This window comes from Caretta caretta, chromosome 7, assembly GCF_965140235.1.
Source record: "Caretta caretta isolate rCarCar2 chromosome 7, rCarCar1.hap1, whole genome shotgun sequence".
In the NCBI taxonomy this organism is placed as follows: domain Eukaryota; kingdom Metazoa; phylum Chordata; order Testudines; family Cheloniidae; genus Caretta; species Caretta caretta.
Window position 1 is genome coordinate 92,076,686 of NC_134212.1, and position 21,462 is coordinate 92,098,147.

The 21,462-nt window shown below is 43.8% G+C and overlaps 1 protein-coding gene across 4 annotated transcripts in view; it reads right to left on the minus strand.

The window, feature by feature from the left end:
- SLC16A12 (solute carrier family 16 member 12) overlaps window positions 1-11,509 on the minus strand; it is a 60,445-nt gene extending 48,936 nt beyond the window's left edge. For 2 of the 4 annotated variants that reach the window (XR_012669386.1, XM_048857177.2), the window contains exon 1: window positions 11,212-11,508. The gene's annotated coding sequence lies outside the window, so the exon portion shown is untranslated. Of the gene's footprint in view, window positions 1-11,211 lie in introns of all 4 variants that reach the window. The other 2 variants (XM_075130945.1, XM_075130944.1) reach the window with 1 other exon arrangement.
- Between the last annotated feature and the right edge of the window lie 9,953 nt (window positions 11,510-21,462).

The window sequence follows — 21,462 nt, forward strand, 5'->3', positions numbered from 1 at the left end:
TGTCTGTATGCTGCATACAGTATGTATTTGTGTCTTTGGACAGTCAGCTTCTTGGGGCAAGGACTGCGTGTTTTGCGAGATTTCATATGATCTACTTCATCAGCTGTAAACTGTCGCATTCATCTGTAAAAGAATTGCCTCCTGCTCCTTCTGAGGCAAGTAACCTCCCTTTTTCTCCTTAAAATTGATCCTTAAAAATATACTCCATGTGTTTACACTGTTGCACAAAGCCTTCCAATGTTATTCTTCTTGACAGCACCTTTGTGTACTTCAGTTTTAACTAATGTCTTAGAGCAGATTACAGGGAACTGCTCTTTGATGTATTGGTGAAGTGCTTCATATGCTTACTGTATTCTATAAGTAATTGTCATAGCTCTTGCTCCTTAACCAGTCTAACCAAATGGCAGCCCTATATTCCAGGTTATCCGAAGTGCCCGGGATTTACTCTCTCAACAAAGCACAGGACAGAAAGTACAATCAATCCCCTAAGAAATCCTTTGGGAAATGCCTTTGTGATTCTGTCTTTGAGAATTTCCCATGTGAAAGCTCTCACTTGGGAAGCATATTATTACTACCATCCATATCTTGCTGGCAGACATCAGATCCTGAAAGCTATACCAGAAGGCATTTAGATGAAGGCTTCATTTCAACACAAGTTGTGTGTGTTTGGGTATTTTTGCCCAAAGCACAGCACAAACAAGAGCAGCATTATACAGTGTGGCTTTATATCTACTCCCAAAAAATGACTATCCATCCACTAACTTCTCCAGCAACCAACTAGCGGTGTTGCATAACTCTATTAGTTCATTTTAACTTTGCTACTGCAGCAGGGTAAATGAAATTAAAATTAATTGGATAAAATCCAACTACAGGTAAAAGGTGAGAGAATGACTCCAAATAGCAGAGAGTAGGCTAGTGGTGGACCAGAAACCTACAATAACACTAAATTTGAGGTTTTCTCATGCACCTCCACCCTACATTGTCCCTGCATAGTTTCCACATCTGGATCCCTAAGCAACCTGGAATGATTATTTTTTCAAACCCTGGGAGATTTGTATTGTGCACTACTGGATTAAAAAATGTCATCCAAGGACACAGTGCTTGTTTCTACAGGAAACAGGCTCTTGCTGGCATGCACAGTGATGTCTCTGTTGTGAAACTTTGTTGCCCTGCCAATTTACATCTCAGCCACATGCAAAAAGCAAAAACAAACTGAGGCAACACAGTTGTTCTCCATTAACATCCTGTTTTGAAGGCTGAGCATTTTCACATTTTTAAGGCAGTGTCTGTGTGGTGTGATGACATACCGTGCATATTTTTTTTCGTTGAAGGTTCTTTTTCTCCAAGCTGCAATGCTCCATATAGTATATTCTTCACTTTGTCGGATTCATTACTCTCATCTAATTGTATTCCATAGAGTCCCCATTTTTACTTTTGGTTTCAAATATGAATATGACCCAAGCATAATGAAATAGAGGGAAAGTGACTGAAATTACGTAGACAGGAAAATTAGCAAATTTAAGCCCCAGTTCAACAGTAATATCTTCTTTCACATCACAAAACTGGGGCTTTCTGGGACCTCATATCAGACCCTGATGAGCAGAAGTTGCTTATTTTTGTATGAACCAGGCCCTTGCAGAGAAGAATTGCTGCTCAGACTCTTGCTCATCTGGTTTTCATTTCATGTGTCTTCACAGAGGGATTATTTTAAATCTCTACCACCACTTAAAACATAGATGTGTTTTTGCCAGCCAGCATACTGATATGATTTGTTTTTATTTACATTGTGCCATGACTATACCTGGAACAGCACAGGCTTCTTAGTCAAGAAGAGGCTGCAATTCTAATTAAATAAAAAACATAACAAAATGACAAAACATAGCCTGAACTGAAATGAGGAGTGCTGTGAGCTGAGGTGGAGGGGTGGGGGTGTCTAGAAGATACTGCTTATGGAAGTAAAGCTTTTCCCCAAAGAGCAAACTGTATTGGTTGAAAGAAGAAAAGGAGTACTTGTGGCACCTTAGAGACTAACCAATTTATTTGAGCATGAGCTTTCGTGAGCTACAGCTCACTTCATCAGATGTATACCGTAGTCTGCTGCAGTTTCCACGGTATACATCTGATGAAGTGAGCTGTAGCTCACGAAAGCTCATGCTCAAATAAATTGGTTAGTCTCTAAGGTGCCACAAGTACTCCTTTTCTTTTTGCGAATACAGACTAACACGGCTGTTCCTCTGAAACCTGTATTGGTTGAGTAGATCAGGCAGCTCAGACAGGATGACCTTTCCTTGGTGGATTCATTTTAAAGGGTTTATGGAAGAAATGTATTTTAAGAAGTGGTTTCTATGAAAGCAAGGTGCCCAGCTGATGGGAAAGTTCTCCAGGCATATGATGCAGGATGAAAGATGGGCAGATGAGAGTGGGCAGACTGGCTCTGTCATCCAAATGAAAACATGTCTTCTGGAAAATCAGAATGTCTACAGACAGAAAGAAGTGTTAACACAAACTGGTCTGGTCTACACAAAATGATAGCAGAGGAGGAGGGACAGAGAAAACTAAAATCCATACAGTCTCAAATTGGAATATCCCAGGGAATCAGTTCTCTGAGCTTTGAGAAAAGCCATTACGCTGCAAACTGAAAATGTATTCCCTGTGATTGAAAAGATGGCTTTTTGGCCTCATTAAACTCAGCTTTGTTAATGCATAAGGCTCCGATTCTTTCACAGAGGAAAGATGGAGTTCATAATAAAACCAGTAAAAATCACCTCACAATAAAATAACAGAAAAAGGAGAAAAGAAAAAGAAAATATTCCAACAGTAAAAGACTAGTAAAATCACTGACTCAAAATGACACTAACGAACTCTTCAGTTACCATCCTCTAAGTTCATTATTTCACCTTCTAAGAGCATCAAGTAGTTAAATGTATGAGTCTATAGAAGGGAGGCACAGACAAATAATTATGACACATACAAGGGAAAAAAATGAAAGCCTTGTTTGGTTTGTTACAAGTGCTTAGGAGCAGAAAAACAGAATACACCACTTTAGAGAGAACCTTGCAAACAAGACAGCTCAGTGCACAGGCTTTGCACCCAAAGTAAACTCTTAAATGGCATCATTTAATGCATGACAGACAACTGATCAGGTTTAACAGGGATAAGCAAACTGGTTCTAATAAAATCATACACACCTTGTGATCTCATTCTCCACAGCAGCTGTACAACTCTCAGCTGCACTGCAGGTCTGGCTGAGGGGAGAGGCTTTTGAGACTCCAACAGCAGGCTCATCTTTTGGCTAAGTTATCTTGCTGTTGAGCTAAGATTTACTGCCTCTGAAGTTTGCACAACTCCTAAGTCTACAGGTAACGAGTGCTGGATTTGGCCTCGACTATTGAAGGAGAGAGGTCCTTCCTAGCTATATTTGAGTTCTGCAGGGCACTGTAACAAGCAGCCTGAGCAATCTGATCTCAGGTATCAATCACTGTGTTAGCTAGGGACCATATGGTAAGTGAATGTGCAAGGTATTTGTTCTACAGGGCATCAACCCCTTCCCAGTGAAATAAAAATTGGGATTGTGTCTTGCTACTCTAAAACAAAGAATAACCCTAAATACAAGGATTTTTTTTATACCCATCACTTTGATACTAGAGCACAGCTCCTAAAGGAGCTAGGTGTGGTCACATGGGTCCTACAAAGGGAAATTTTAGGCTTCTTCTTTTGTTTTATTGGTAAGGGGCCAATGCCTGCAATCCTTACCTAGTCTTCACTACAACAAAACTCCCCCTGAAGTCAATGGGATAGCACTGACAGTGGCATTAGCAGTACCTTTTGTAAAGAGGGCAGGAAAAAGTGGGGGCGGGGCAGCAGAGAAGTGGATACTGCACCTCCCTTTCCCTGACTGGTGCAGAAGCCATCTGTGCTCCTGAGAGCTCCCAGAGGTATTGTGTCTCCCTGCAGCACAATGGACCCCAGAGCTGCTGCTGGGCTTGGTGCTCCTGCGTTCCAATCTACAATCCAGCCCAACTGAATTTTTGCCATAGTGAAGGCTGTGTAAGAACTGCAGAATTTTACCCAAGATCCCCAGCAGGAGTCACTCGTATTACATAGAGGGCAGTGAAATGCACCAAACCTTAGACCACGAGACCACAGCCCTGATTAAAATTGAAATGGGATAAATATTGGCTAACACCAGCTGGGTCACCGCATACAGTTGAACCTGAGGTCCTGCATGCTCAAGACTGATCAAGGTAGGCAATCCAGAAAAAGAGTCTGGCAGCTGCTTCCAAACCCAGTTTGAATTGATATGTGACCCTTGCGGCAATGGGACTCCCACCACAGCAAAGGGAGATCATCCTCTACACCTTTGGGATTGGATAATCCAAGTGAAACAGCTGAAAAAACCCTACTCCAGGGATGAATGATAAAGCCAATGAGGTCTGTGGATCTATAACTTGTTTTTAAATATTCATTCTTGTTTAAGTTTCTTTATACAGGAAACAGGGAGATATGAAATATGAATACCATTTCTTTTAATGGATATCAGGGTCTCCAAAGAAGGGGCTTCCAGGAAGATTTAAGATGAAACTACAGCGATGAAGAGCTGGAAAGACTGAGTAGCTTCAGGGAAAATAGTGGTTCCTTTATTCTAATACCATTTCTCATTTCATGTTAGAAGACAGCAAATCAGTGATTCTTTACTACTGTCTCAGGACTTTAATAGCAAGTAACTAATTCTGAACTTTCCACACGAGTATCAAATTCAGTTCCTGTTAGAAAATTACAGCAGGGATGACAAGAGGTCTCTTGAACTTAAATGAAATAGTAAGAAGTGGGATAGTTTTTAAAATCACTGAAAATTACCCCTACAGTACAGCATCTCTCTCAATCTCTGAGCAATGAAGTATAGCAGGTTTTTTTATTGATATCCACACGGAACACCACAGAAATGTCTTTTGATGTAAATGCTTTGTAAGATGCTACAGCAGGATCATGTAGAAAGAATGTGTATCAGGCCAGAGCGGGAATAGAAATTTTAAAATACTGATATAAAAGCAAGACATTTATTCCAGCCAGAAACCACTTACAGTGGATTTTGGAAGCTGCCGTGCCCCACTGACTTTTCCATCTCCTCGAGTGTGCTTCTAAATTAAAACATGACTAGTTGCATAATACTTTTAGAGTATGTAAAACTTTAACAGCACATCCACAGAATACTCAAAGTGCACAGAGTGTAACATTCTCATATGTAAGCAGGTTTCAGAGTGGTAGCTGTGTTAGTCCATATCAGCAAAAGCAATGAGGAGTCCTTGTGGCACCTTTGAGACTAACATATTTATTTGGGCATAAGCTTTCGTGGGCTAAAACCCACTCCATGAATCTGATGAACTGGGTTCTAGCCCATGAAAGCTTATGCCCAAATAAATGCATTAGGCTCTAAGGTGCCACAAGGACTCCTCATTGTTTTTTCATATGTAAGCAGTATACATTGTGACTGGGTAATTTTGCGTATTTTTCTGTATGCTTAGAGGCATCTCAGCATGCTTTACAAAAAGAGTATTGGTTATTATCTGGACATACTACACTCCTGGAGCCTTATAATTCCACCTGACTGGCAGAACACATTCCAGTGAATAACATTCAGTTCCTATCAATACAAAGATCCCTTCATGCATGACAGGTGGGATTGTAAAGAACAGTACAGTAAATGCCTCCTGAAATTGATTACAATTATCACCAAATACCTGTAAAGTAAAATCAACGAGGACAAGCATCTGCCAAATATACATAAAATTACATGCCTTTTTTTTGTGTGCAGTCACTATGGCTGCACACACCTATCTGTTAATTGCATGCCCAAATGATCATATAAGGATGTTTGAGCATTCAATTACTTTTTTGTTTCATACAAGTGCAGTAACTATATGCATAACTAAGGAAGGCAGTTCCCTGTGCATACCTAAAATATTTGAAAATCTCTCCCTACAGGCTTTATCTAAAGGATTTCAGCATTTGGCCCAGCCTTAACAGTCAGTAAAAGTGTACCTTTTTAAAGCCATTTGTTAGGTAAAGGTATGCGATGAACACTGAATGCCAAAAGCTGGACAAAATACTCTGTTTTCAAGCTTTTCCTCCCTGAATTTTTGTAGCTAAACCAATTTTGACAAAGCTTTGTAAAATAAAAATGCACTCTCTTGCATGGAGATATTTTTATTTCATGCCTTTCCCAGTCTTAATTTAAAGCAAAAGTTAATGAGTGAGTTTTAGAGTGCTTAAAATGGAGGCTTCTAAAGAAAATATTGACATACTCTCAATTAAAATGGTGTTGCCACATGCTCTCACAGGTAATGACAAAGTAAAAGATAGAATAGAAAGGAAAAATAGGGTATGAAATAAAATAGTGGAGAAAAAGTAATGAATGGATAATACTACGGACTATTTTTGTGAAAGATTGCATTGTAATGATGTTACATTAACAATAACAACATTATATACAATAAAGGCATAACAGACCTCTTTTGAGCAAAGTGTAATCCTGCTACACTTCATTAAGTTTCATGTTTTCCCTGTAATTTCCCAGCATTAAAGGAAACGTTATTTCACTGACTCTGCAGGAACAGACATACAACAACAAATAGAATGTGGCTGCTCCAACTAGCTTGTTAATTCGATAAAATCAACGCAGTCAAAAGGTTATCACGCAAACGTACTTGAATTCATCCCAAATGTTTCATTAAGAGTCTACATTCTTGGAATTAAACAAGTTTAAAAGTAAACTAATGGCAAATTAATCAAAAAGTACTAGTTCAACCAAGGCTCATTATAAGTATTCTCATTTTGCTTTTTTGTTTTTTAGTTGAATTATCAAGCATGTACTAACTACATAGAGATACAAACAAATAATTGTTTAAAAGCTTTATAATGTAGGTAGGTTGGAAGGTATTTGCATATTTATATTACTTCATACTTATGGGTTGGCTCAGTCCTGCAAGATGCTGAGCACTCAACTACCCCTAGCACTGAGGACCTCCCAGAAGGTTCTCAACATGATTAAGTCACCTTTTTTATTTTTATGGTTTTAATATCCCTATACAATAATATGGGCCACATTTAGCAATCCTTCATCACACAATTAATTCCATTGATTTCAATGGGTCTACTTCTATAAGTAAAGACCATGTGCATCACTAAGGTTTTGCATGATCAAGTCTTAGGTAATAAACTGACAGACAATTAATCCTCTCTGCACATATTACATACTACAGAAGCATAGCTCATGCTGCAAATGCTCCAATGTTCATTCTTATATTTGAAATAATTATTTCAAATAGAATTTGGAACAGGTATAGTTGCACAGGTATCCCAAGGAATAAGATAATTACATTCTGTGATACAATCAAAAAATGGTTCAACTATCCAAATTCCCAGGTGGTATCACTCATGGTTAATCATACTGATGTATTATAAACTGAAAAATTGAAAACAAATATGTTTTTTTTTTAAAAAATCAATCTATCACAGTTCTGTGGTTGGAAACCACAAAAGTAGAGGGAATATGAAGATAATTCACTTAAAATATTAGTGAAGAAACTCATGTTATTCAAACTATTGGACTACAGGACAGAGCTTTTGTACAAGTTTGCCTTTTTATACAATCAGCAACAAAACTGTAAATATTGTAGAGCTGGTCAAAAAAAATGGGACTCAAATGATTTGGGTGGGGGGGTGAAAGTTTCATCCCACTTTTCCCGTTGAAATTTTTTTAATTTTGAAATGTTTCTACTAGCTCCATAGCTAACTAGAAAATGGAATGAATTTCTCATACAATTTTTTTATGAAATATGCCCATTTTAGTATAATATTTTCAAAGTTCAAAAGTTTTTAACCAGCTCTAAAATAGTCACATTTATAATTTTATACAACACTGCAGCAAACTATTTCCATATATGCAGGACTAAATATAGGTCTACCGCAACACACAGTGTCTTTAAAATCTCATCTCCAATACACTTACAGGAAGAGTGTTTGACAGAAAGCCCAGAATGCCAGCTTGTGGGACCTCTCACCCTCACATATGGAGTCAGTGCCACTGAATTTGATACAGGTACCTGTGCAGGACAATGCTACTTGATGTGAGTAACATAGCACAGTCCAGCCCCAAAGCAGCAATCCTCTTCCCACTGAATTCACCGGGCATTTTGCCTTTGAACTCAAGGAGAGAAAGCCGGACTCTGCCCTCTAACAGTTTTGCAAAGTGTGTTTTTGAAACTATTTCCCAGTTGAAACTCTTCCTAGCAGGTAAAGTTATCAGATCTAAATCATGACATCCCTTTGTCTCAAAATAATGGGTTGCTTTGGTTCCTGCACTTTGCATGCAAGCAGGCAGAGAACAAGGCTGCCCTTTGCTCTGGTAGACCCCTGCCCATGCCCTCTCCGGTCGCCTCTGTACCTTGCCTCGCCCAGATAACACCACCACATCCTTGTTCCCGAGCCTGTTACGACAACCAAGGAAAAGCCACTTTCCCCAGGAAGTTTCCTAGCCGATCTAACTAGCGGAGCATTTGGAAACCTTCTTGCCTTTGGCCAGGGGCAACGAGTTACATGGGCCTATGGTGCCTGTGCTCCAGCAAATTCAGGGCCCAGGGGCCCGGCTCCACCAATATTCGGGGACGGGTCTCTCCCCCGGCCCCACATGCCTAGGGTGACCAGACAGCAAATGTGAAAAATCGGGATGGGGGTGGGAGATAATAGGAGCCTAAGTAGGAAAAAGACCCAAAAATCGGGACCATCCATATTAAATTGGGACATCTGGTCACCCTAGGCGCACTTCCCCCAGAGCGTCCCTGCCTGTGCTCTGGGCAGGGAGTGGCTGCCCTCCCTCACTGGCTGCAAAAAGGAGCAGTGCCGGCGGCAGGCTGCTGCGGCAGTGCAGCTGCTGCCTGTGGAGGGAGGAGGCGCGCACATGATGGCAGCCCTCCCCCCGCCCCGGCACTCACCACAGGTGAGTCAAGGGGGCTTCCTGTACCTGAAAGGGGACCGGCCTCTAGGAGCATGTGCAGTGATGGTACCGGGTGAGTGTGCTGCCGGGGGGGGGGGAAGCCCTTCCCTGGATCTCGCTGCTGCCAGCCGGGAAAGGGCTGGAGGGACCGTGGAGTCTTCCTCTCTGGCCCCAGCCCTGGGGCAGCCTGCCTGCACCCTAAACTCCTCATCCCCACCCCATCCTGCCTCAGAGCCTGCGCCCCCAGCCAGAGTCCTCACCCCCCCGCACACCAACCCTCTACCCCAGCCCTGAGCCCCCTCCTGCACTGTGAACCCTTCATCCCCCAGCCCCACCCCACAGCCCTCACCCCTGCACCTCAACCCTCTGCCCTAGCCCTGAGCCCCCTTCCAAACCCCTCATCCCCAGCCCCACCCCAATCCTCTGCCCTAGCCCTGAGCCACTCCCACACCCCAATCCCCTCATCCCCCCACACCGCAACCCTCTGCCCTAGCCCTGAGCCCCCTCCTGCACCATGAACCCTTCATTCCCCAGCCCCACCTTGCAGTCCTCACCCCCGCACCTCAACCCTCTGCCCTAGCCCTGAGCCACTCCCACACCCCTCATCCCAACCCTCTGCCCTAGCCCTGAGCCACTCCCAAACCTCAACCGTCTGCTCTAGCCCTGAGCCACTCCCACACCCCTCATCCCCCCCACACCGCAACCCTCTGCCCTAGCCCTGAGCCACTCCCACACCCCTCATCCCCCCCACACCGCAACCCTCTGCCCTAGCCCTGAGCCCCCTTCTGCACCATGAACCCTTCATTTCCCAGCCCCACCTTGCAGTCCTCACCCCCGCACCTCAACCCTCTGCCCTAGCCCTGAGCCACTCCCACACCCCTCATCCCAACCCTCTGCCCTAGCCCTGAATCCCTTCCCACACCCCAAACCCCTCATCCCCAGCCTACCCAGAGCCCTCACCCCCCTGCACCCCAACCCTCTACCCCAGCCCTGAGCCCCCTCCTGCACCGTGAGCAACCTCCTCCCCAGCCCTCACCTCCACACCTCAACCCTCTGCCCTAGCCCTGAGCCCCCTTCCAAACCCCTCATCCCCAGCCCCACCCCAACCCTCTGCCCTAGCCCTGAGCCCCCTTCCAAACCCCTCATCCCCAGCCCCACCCCAACCCTCTGCCCTAGCCCTGAGCCCCCTTCCAAACCCCTCATCCCCAGCCCCACCCCAACCCTCTGCCCTAGCCCTGAGCCCCCTTCCAAACCCCTCATCCCCAGCCCCACCCCAACCCTCTGCACTAGCCCTGAGCCCCCTTCCACAGTCCAAACCCCTCATCCCCAGCCCCACCCCAACCCTCTGCCCTAGCCCTGAGCCCCCTTCCAAACCCCTCATCCCCAGCCCCACCCCAACCCTCTGCACTAGCCCTGAGCCCCCTTCCACAGTCCAAACCCCTCATCCCCCCACGTTGTGTAATATAGGGAAACTGTTAAACACTTACTGTTTCCAGTCCGCGTTTACATTCGTTTAAAATATATATATCGGCTTACAAGGCAGGTGGGGAGGGAGGGACTTGGACCCGTTCTGGGCACCACCAAAAATTATACAAACCTGCGGCCCCTGCCATTGGCTGCCTTTGCACCTTGGACGTCTGCTCCTGCTAGGGGACTGGCTGCCTGACAACATGAACAGGGGTGGTAGGACAAGAGAGAGAAACTCTCTTCTCATTATACAAGCAACGATTCCGTTGAATTCCTCCCCTCTTCTTCTCCTTTCAAACCTCTGCCCTCATACCGGCCCTCCCGGCGGCCCCTCCCCATCACAACCCTCAGCACGCACCCCGTTAGCCCACATTATCCCCAACACTCTCACACACACACACACTCGCTTTCCCCCTCACCCAGTAGGGCCCCAGCCAATGACTAGGGCCGGTAGGTGCTATTGCAATACCAATAATAATGCATCTCCCCCCCCCCCCCCAAACACATCCACACCCTTAACCCCACAGGTCTTTCCTCCGCTGCAGTTTCCCCCCGACTCCACTCCACTCCCTTTAACACCCCGGATCCCTTTTCATCTCCTATCGCACCCTCTCCTCCTCCACCATCCCGCTGTCCCCCTCGCACCCAATCTCACCTCTCACCGCCCCCGCCTAGCCAGCCCTTCTCGGAAGAGCTGCCATAAAACCCTAACCCAAGGTCAAGCTCGGCACCGGGGACCCGGAGGCGCTCACCTGGCGTGCGCTGCGGCCGCCGCAGGGTGACTGGGCTGAATCGCCCCGCACGGTCCGAGACGCCGTGTGGAAGAGGTGGCCAGGTCAGGGGTACACACAGCCTCCTCCTAGGGCTGCCCGGGGCGGCCAACTTCTGCTCGTGCCGATCCGCCGGGAACTAGGGAAGCCGCAGCAAAGTTACAGTGAAATCCTGGCCCCTAGCTCACTGGAATCGGATTACACCAACTCCCCTGGCCTCTGCTTACTTTACATGGGGCACCTTAAACTACAAGGATTTAATACAGACCGGGCTGAAAAGAGCTAAAGCTGATCTGGGTTGCCTCCCAGAGGGAAGGGGGAGAGTGCTTTTCTGGAAGGAGAGGCCAGGGTGTTCGTTTTTGCTTCCTGCATGCGGTGTTCTCTTTGATTCAGTAACGACTCGGATGTTAAAGAATTAACCAACAGAGCCCGCAAAATGTTGGCAAATGGATCTCTTTCAAAAGTACTTTACGTGCCACTTTAAGCAGCTGGTAAAGGATCGGAGAAAGTGCTGTGGATTTTAAAATAGAAAATCTGGCCAGATGAGCTGGCTGGCCATCTCTTTATTCACAGCAATGATCCTCACTTTACAACAACTGTCAGCTGCATTGGCCCCGGGAAGAGCCAGGGTCTGAAATGCACGCTACTCCTTATGTCAACTCTGTATTTGACAAAGAATTGTGGGAATTTACTTAAATCGATGGCCACCGTGGGAACAGTAGGGATAAACCCAGCGCCTTTCCCAACACTGCACTTCACTCAGAATTGCCCCGTTAGTGCTAATACGTGGTTAAGGCAGGCAGGAGAGAAAGCGGAGATTAATTTAGGGAAGTGAATTATGCCTGGGCTGTCCAGGACTTGTCTAGGCTAAGAGTTATGGAGTAATGTTACCGCTTTTCTCTCACCCATTTTAGCATGGGTTAAAGCAAGGTGCCTTGTTTGCACTAGACTTCACAAACGTATCATATGTGCCAACATCACCTATCGAGTCTAGTCTAAACAAGGCCTATATTCAGCACAATAAACTTCTGTCTTCTGGGGCAAAAGTGTTTTTCAATCCAATTTTCTCAGATGAGTTAATTTAACTCAATTAAGATATCCTTTAAAACCCCCATAGACACTCTTCATTTGAGCTGGGTCACATTGAAGCGTAACAACCAGCTCTAAATACTTTAAAGGTGCATCCAAACTAAGGGAAAAAAAAGTGTGGGGGTAAACCGGTTACTGTGTACTAGATAATACATGATAAAATCCCGCTGTGTGCAAGGCATATGTAATTTACACATGGTTAGCAAGTCGGAGATAAATACCAGTAAGGAGCCAAGGGTTTACCTTAGCCTGCTAAGGTATGAAAACCTACAAACTGAGCAAAAAGAAAAGGAGTACTTGTGGCACCTTAGAGACTAACCAATTTATTTGAGCATGAGCTTTCGTGAGCTACAGCTCACTTCATCGGATGCATACTGTGGAAACTGCAGCAGACTTTATATACAAACAGAGACCATGAAACAATACCTCCTCCCACCCCACTGTCCTGCTGGTAATAGTTTATCTAAAGTGATCATCAAGTTGGGCCATTTCCAGCACAAATCCAGGTTTTCTCACCCTCCACCTCCCCACACACAAACTCACTCTCCTGCTGGTAATAGCCCATCCAAAGTGACAACTCTCTACACAATGTGCATGATGTGGATGAGCTATTACCAGCAGGAGAGTGAGTTTGTGTGTGTGTTTTTTGGAGGGAGGTGAGGGGGTGAGAGAACCTGGATTTGTGCAGGAAATGGCCCACCTTGATTATCATGCACATTGTGTAGAGAGTTGTCACTTTGGATGGGCTATTACCAGCAGGAGAGTGAGTTTGTGTGTGTGGGGGGGGGAGGGGGTGGAGGGTGAGAAAACCTGGATTTGTGCTGGAAATGGCCCAACTTGATGATCACTTTAGATAAGCTATTACCAGCAGGACAGTGGGGTGGGAGGAGGTATTGTTTCATGATCTCTGTGTGTATATAAAGTCTGCTGCAGTTTCCACGGTATGCATCCGATGAAGTGAGCTGTAGCTCACGAAAGCTCATGCTCAAATAAATTGGTTAGTCTCTAAGGTGCCACAAGTCCTCCTTTTCTTTTTGCGAATACCAACTAACACGGCTGTTACTCTGAAACCTACAAACTGAGGTGTCCCCATTAGGAAGTTACTACATTAGTGAATGTGGTAAAAAAGACACCAGGTGCTAAAAGTACCTGAGGGGAGAAAGTCTCCTTATTTGTCCATCTAGACACAGCCTCAAAGGCCATTGTGCCTGTCTCATTTTTTTAAGCCCTCTGACTCTTGACAGATGAATTAGGTGTGGTTTTTTAAATTACTTTGGCTCAGTCAAATTAGTTTAACAGGATTAACAAGCCTCTTTAGTCTTAAGGAGCATTAAGGGCAAGTCTACACTGCAGTTGGATGCAAGCCCTCACAGACGCAGCCTGGTGCTCCAGGAACAGCTGCGTAGATGTTGTAGCCAGGGGTGGAGCAGGGGCTCTGAAGTCCTTCCCTCTCCTGCCCCAGTCTTAAGAGCCCAAGTCACAAGACCAAAGCAACATCTACACAGCTATTTTTAGGGTGTTAGTGCAAGTCTGTGGGGCCCTGGACTGGAGGCTCATTCCCACATGCAGTGTAGACATACCCTAAAAGGGCTTCTCAGTTAATTCAATCCAGCTAATACAATTAGAAACATACCCTTTTTGCCCATCAAGACAGAGCCTATAGACAACCTTTGAACTTACCTCTTACTAACAGCAACTTCAGACTTTTCTTTAACTCACTTAAGAAAAAAACATCAACTACATCCGATGAAGTGAGCTGTAGCTCACGAAAGCTTATGCTCAAATAAATTGGTTAGTCTCTAAGGTGCCACAAGTACTCCTGTTCTTTTTGCGGATACAGACTAACACGGCTGCTACTCTGAAACCTGTCAGTACTTCACTCAATAGGACGCAGATAGTGTTAAGAACATGGGCTGATTAACCAATAGTAATTTCCCCATGTATGAATATCAGGGTCACCTTTTTTCCTGTGTCTGCTTGCAATTAAATTTAATTAAATGTTAATTTTGATGTATTCTGCTCAAACATCCAGGGTAGAATATGGATAAATTTTTCCTTAGGATGCATTTTTAAGCTGTGCCAAATGCACTTTGGTCATATGGATAGGTCCACCTTTTAGTATTTCCATTAATTGTAATACATAAATAATAGGATATTGTCCATGTGAGGATGCCTCCTTATTTCAATGTGCATGGATAACGTGCTATACTGCATAAATCTCTAAACATCATGGTAAGTGTACATTTATGAGTTGGACTGCTAGCATTGATTCTGAATGCTTAGAGCCTGACTTAGAAACCACTGAACCCAATGGAAAGATTCCCACAGACTTCAATGGGCTTTGGGCCCTAGATTCAAACTCTTGGAACAACATGCTCAAATGCGAGCAGCCTTTCATTTATCTAAAGAAGATAAACTGAGTTGCACGCTGAATACTGCATGTGGATTTTTCAGATGAAATCTGGGCACTTTCAGCTCTACATGGACATTAAAAATCCCATGGCACTTACTATAGGAATATGAGCAAAGTAGGGCCAACATTTTCCCTCCTCCGATGCTAGTCAGTGTGCTGAGGATTGTTCGGTAGCTGTCCTCCATCCCAGACCTGGCTCCCTGTCAGTGGTGGTGTGTGTAATTTACGAAAAGCAGGTGCAATACTCCCATTGACTTTAGTGGTGCAGAAGCAGGACCTAGGAAAAGACCTATGTTGTGTATTTATTACACTGCTTCTTCAGAGTAAATGCCAAATCTTGGGCCCCATACCCAGCACAAGTAACTGCAGTATGGGCGCAGCAGGAGAAATTCTTCTCCCCAGGTTATGGAGCTACTCTGCAGGGACACTGCAATCCAAAGGCGAGGGTAGCATATTTGTCTTCCAGCCCTGACAACACATGCCCTACCTTCATCTGAACCCTATGTTCAGGCATGCAGGTTGCTCTTGTGGAGTGGGCCCTGCATTGCACAGGGGGTACTGCCTGAATACCTCTTCTCTTGTACTGTGGAATCACCCCAATTCTGCTGCCAGGGGTGCTCAGCCTGGGGCTGGACTTGCCGCAAGCACAGAACCGATAGGGGGTCATTTAAAAAAATATATAAATACAAGAGTTATATTATTTGGTGAGGTTCAGATTATTCTGGTTTCTGGTCTTAAACTAAAACCCCGTCATGTTATCTTAGTATTAAAAGTCTTTCTGAACCGAGAACTCATGATTTAGTAGTAGAGTTAATACAATGTGTGAGAGCACCTCTGTTGGGCATCCAGCTTTTTAATACTGCATTGTGAGGAATCCTTGATTACCGTTAGAGATGCTCTTCTTAGACTGGCCTGAAGCTCAAGAGGCATGAGTTCTATTCCTGCCTCTACCACACACTTCTCGTGTATCTTTCAGCAAATGGTTTAGGCAGTGCCTGTACTCAGAGGAGCCGATTTTGTGATTTCCCCTGGGGATGCTGGACCCCGGCTCCACCTCAGTCCCTGCTCCCACTCCACTCCTTCCCTCAAGCCCCCACCCTCACCCAGCCTCTTCCTGCCCTATTCCACCCCTTTGCCCTGTCTCTTCCTGCTCCTGCTCCCCACCCTTACCCCAATGCCTCCTGCATGCCACTGAACAGCTGATCGCTGTGGGCAGGAGGCACTGATCCAAGGGGCTGCTGAGTACACCCTATTTTATTTCTGTGAATACTCAAACGCTGGAGTATCCACAAAAGTCAGCGCCTACGCCTACACTGGCCTTTATCCTCAATGACAACAATAATGGTGGTGATCTAGCCAACAGCTGGTATTTCATTTGTGTTGACGAGACAGTTCTCTACTTCATACAATAGGGATAATAATACTTCCCTACCACTCTGAGGTGTTGTAAGGATATGTTCAGATATGAAGATAGTAAGCACCATAAAAAAAAAAACACATGTACATAAATAAATACATCACCAAATAAATAAAGCAACAACATTACAGGGATTGGGAATACATGGACATCTTGTAAGGGAGCTACAGTCTGCTGCACTGGAAAATGACAATTTAACAAATCATGTAACTTGTTTACATCGTGTGTATATATAGTGGTCAGTAATAGTTGGGGCTGAGATATGACTGGCTAGAGTAACATACATGACTTCATTGAGTCATTCAGGAACTCGAAGAAATTCTCCATGGCAATAAGAAGGTTGCAGGATTTTGTCCTACATTCATGTCTTTCTGACAGGTTTCCCCATGTTACTCATGGACATTTTTTGCCCATGCACATTTCACTTTTTGCTGCATGAGAAGTAATACTTTGAGATGTTACAGGAAGCAGTTTAACAATAATGGAAATGGAATTCACTTTGATCCCTCCACTGCCCTCTCTAAAATTTTCTATTCATATCAAAGGAACACATTCATTTACCTGGAATACTTGGCTGTGAAAAAAGTGTGTTTCCTGGAATATAGTTTTTAGCTCGTTTAGTTTTCTGTCCATGTGGGATAGAGCATGAAAACTCAAATTTTTCAAACCCCTTCTGAAACCAGTATGATGCAACACCTAGCAAACAGAAGCCATGATGCTAGAAATTGCCAGATGAGTGAGGTCAATGCTTTTGGAAAGTTTGGGAGGGCAGTAAATGCTCACAGTATATAATATCATTAGCTGTCTCACACAGATAAGTGTACACTAATGTTAATATTTCACCTACAGCAATTATTTGTGATAAACTCCCTCCCCGTCCCATAAAACCTCCCTAGGCCAGGTTTAAAGGATATATTTTAATGGTGTATTTAGGCCAACATTTTAAAAAGTGGACACTGATTTCAGGTGCCTCCATTTTTGGATGCCCTGCCTGTGACACCTTGAAACTACAGGCAGTGCTTGGACTTACGACACAATTGGTTCCTGAAAATCGTGTCTTGAGTCAAAACGTCATAACTCAGAATACATTTTCCCATAGGAACAATGTTATAAGTGGGGGATTGGTTCCTGAACCAAGGCCTGATATTTTCACAAAAATAGCCCAGACTTTTTAACTCAATCAATTATAGACGAGTAATATAGCTGCATTAATGTATTTATATTGTAAATAGCAATTATATGGACATAAAAATCACATAAGCTAAAAATACATAAAGAAATACTGCACATTACCCCTAAATGATCTAAAAAGCAGAGACAAATTTTAAAGCCTTAAAAAAAAATTTATATACACCTTGTCTTCATCATTCCTGGGTGTTGCTGATCTTGTCATTTGATTTGTAGGTCAAGAAACCTACTGAAGGAATGAAAGAGATGGGTCACCTTCTTCTGAGCTCATGGGTGGGTCTAATTGGGTGGAGTTTTCAGGAGGTTTGAGGTGATTTGGAAGGACTTTGAGATTACTTTGCTGGACTTTTTAAAGGGCTCTTGGCTGGAGTCTTCTCAGGAGTCCTGGCTGCAGGTTTTTCTGGAGTCTTGTTTGCTTTCTTAAAGAAAGTCCAAGGAAGTTTGGACAGATGTTCTCTTCTTTTCCTTGAAAATTTCTCTGTAGCAGCTGTACATGTTGGATGTGCCCCTATTCACAGATGCACTGTGTTCAATGTTGGGGTCATGTTCCTCAAACAGGGACATGGCAGCTTCCAAATATTGAAATGCCTCAGCCAACACTTTTGATGTCAAGACTTTACGAGGTGGAGTGTCTTCAACCGTGGATACATCATCTTCTTGCTCTGCCACTTTTTGCTGTTCTAATTCAATGAGGTCCTCATTAGTTAATTCTTCAGAATGTGATGCCAGCAAAGCATCAACATCCTCTGGTGCAACGTCTAAGCTGAGTTCTTTGCCCATTTCAGCAACATCTTTGGTCACCTCTTCAACAGTGTCTGTAAAGCCTTGGAAGTCAGACTAACTCAGGACACAATTTTCCCCCAAACACCATTCAAATTTGATTGTTTAACTTCACTCCATGCCGCTCAGATGTTCTTAACTGCATGGTAAATATTAAAGCCCTTCCAGAATTCCTTCCAAACTGGTCCACATTCCTTTTCAGTTGCTCTGATGGCCTGGGTAAATGTGCTCCTAAGATAGTAGGCCTTGAAGGATGCAGTTATCCCCTGGGGTATGGATTGCAACAATGAGGTGGTGTTGGGGGGCAGAAACACCACTTTGATATCAGGATGCATGTCATCAAGGATGGTTGGATGACCAGAAGCATTGTCAAGGATTAACAATGCTTAAATGCAAGACTGTTTTTGTTGCAATAATCCCTGACACTTGGCACAAAGTGATGATTAAACCAGTCCTCAAAAATGTTCTTATTGACCCATGTCTTAGGATTGGATTTCCATATCACTGGGAGAAATGCTTTGGAATATCCCTTCAAAACCCTGTGGTTTTCCAAATGGTACACAAGCTGCAAAGGTTTAAGTTTAAAGTCACCTGCAGAATTTGCACCGAGCAAAAGAGTGAGCCTATCTTTAGCAGTTTTGTACCCTGGCATGGATTTCTCTTCTTTGGGAATGTAAGTTCTTGACAGCATTTTTTCCCCAAAAGAGCCCAGTTTTATCAACATTAAAAAATTCCTGAGCACAATACCCACCCTCTTCAATTATCTCAGCCAATGTCTCAGGAAAAGCATGAGCTGCCTCCTCATCAGCACTGGCAGCTTCACCTGAGACCCTGATGTTATGCAAATTGACCCTGGCTTTAAAACACATAAACCACCCCCTACTGGCATTAAAAGGCTCAGCATTAGAACTCTCCCCCTATTGTTTCTTTATTAGATCATCATAAAGACTCCTAGCCTTTTCCTGAATTATGCCTAAACTCACAGGAGCATGGTGTTTATTTTGATCCTCCAGCCAAACGATTAACAATTTCTCAACTTGAGCAATAAGTCCAACATGCTGCTTAGTTATCAAGTTGATTGCATAGGAACTGAGCCCTTAACATGTTCTTCTTAGAAGAACAATCATCAGATTTATGCTTTTCTGCCATTATTAATGGCAAAGAAACAAAATTTTAAGATGAAGTTTGGAAACACAAAGATTCACCACGTAAAAATGGCATCAGAAGAGCAACTGACCATCTTAAGCCAGGAAGATGAGCAGCACACAATGTTAATGTGCACGTATGAACATATTAACTGGTTCGCTGGCATGGCATTGAATCAGATCAAGTGTCGTAAATTCGAAACAGACATCAGAAAGTCAAAACAGGGTGTCAATTTGTAAATGTCATCAGTGCCGTTCATCATAACTCAAACATTGTAAAGTCGAGGACTGCCTGCAGTTTTCATGGGCGCTAAGCACCACAACTCCATTTGAAATCAGGGGGTGTTTGGGTCCTCAGCATCTCTGAAAGTCAGGCCCAAGGTCTCAGGCTGGACATCCATAAATAGAATTCCCTATCTGCACCTATAACTCAAACCTGGGCACCTTTGGAACATGTAATTCTTAACTCCTTATAGTCAAGGCCAGTAAGGAAAGGCTCTTATGACCAAATCACATAGTTTTTCTTAGCTATTTATTGGACTTCAGTGGGAAATCAGAAGATAGTGTAAATCCAACACCAGAATACACTGCAGCCTCAAAAATACATAAATGCATCAATCACATCTCCAGTTCCATTAGATACATTTAGATAAAATGTACAGGGGTTGATCTGTAAACAAAAAAAATTAGAAAAAAAGTTTAAGGAAGAGATGTCCACAGTATGGAATTAAGACAATTATTTGTGCTAGCTGAAATCTTGGTTAGAGAGGAAAAAAAAATACGAGAAGTTAACAAGAGCTTAATATTTACCCTCCTATACTGTTGTGGGATTAGAAATCACTGCATGTCTCTTCACAGACCATTTTACATACATCTCAGCACCACTTTCCTACATCTCTGAAAGAGTTATCAGTTAGAGCCTTTTAGATCGGATAGGTTAAATATAGGCAGATCAATTTTTAATATTAGTTTAACAAAAATATCTATTTCCATTCAGTAATTATCAGCTTCCATACTTTAAAACTGGATATGAGAAAGTACTGAAGTGATCTCTTATTCTTTTCACTCTGTGCTAGCTTGAATACCAAAAAGCCTGAAAGGGAAAACCCTCTAGGCATTGTCAACACTGGGAAAATGCATCTGGTTAGAAACTGTGTTAACTAACTTGATGTTAGACACTGTTGCACTTTCCTTGTATACTTAGGGCCTGATCATGTCAGGTGATGACCATCTCCAGTGAAGTAAGTTCAAGAGCTGCTCATCACATTTCAAGACTGGCCCCTTAAAGAACAACTCCAGTTCATGGGTTTCCAGCCAGTTAACCCCAGATTAAAGGCTAGATAGAGCCCATTTCCATAATCAGGTTGAGGTGTTGCTTTGTACTATTGAAGGCTGGCAGCCTCAGGGGCACAGCCACTGCTTTTTTGCTCTTCCTTGGGGCAGTCTGTGATATGGCTTGGCATGTTCTTCCACAGACATGGAGTTAGTAGTTCATACTGTATAAGAAATGACACAACACTACAAGACAAGATTCTGTCTGGCTCTTACAGAGTGGGGGCTGGGGAGGAGAGGGCAAGGACCTCTCTCCCTTCACCTGGCCTTGAAGGATGACAATGAGAGGCAAAATTGCAGTTCCACTGCTGAGGACAAAGGCCTGCTCCTTCCCTACTCCCTACTGGGTGTGCAGTACCCAACCGGGGGGAGGGAGAAGATGGAGGTGAAGCCATGGCCCTCTCCCTATTCCACACCAGTACATTAATTTCATTTTACAGATGGAGAAACTGAGGCTCTTGAACTGGTTTTCAATCCGTAAAATGCTGATAATACTAATTACCCACCTTCCTCTGAAAAGTACCCACCAACTGGCCTGCTTGAACTGAGCAAAGCTGCCACTCTCAATGTGAGAGGTGGTGTGCAGGAAAGACAATCTCACAAGGAACCTTCAGGGACTAGCTACCAGACTGCCACCCATTAATAAAAGATCTACATTTCAAGTGAAGGGGGATCATACAGAATGAACTAGCAAAAGAAATGGCATACTGTTTCCTAAACAGCCTTTTCACTCAGCTCTGGGAAAGCAAAGACGGATGGGGGAGCGTATGTCAGACTCACCCTTCTCTTTTCTCAGCATTTTACAGGCACGAATAACTAAAATCCGGGGTAATGATGCCATCTAGTGGTAAAAGTGGCATACAGCCGGA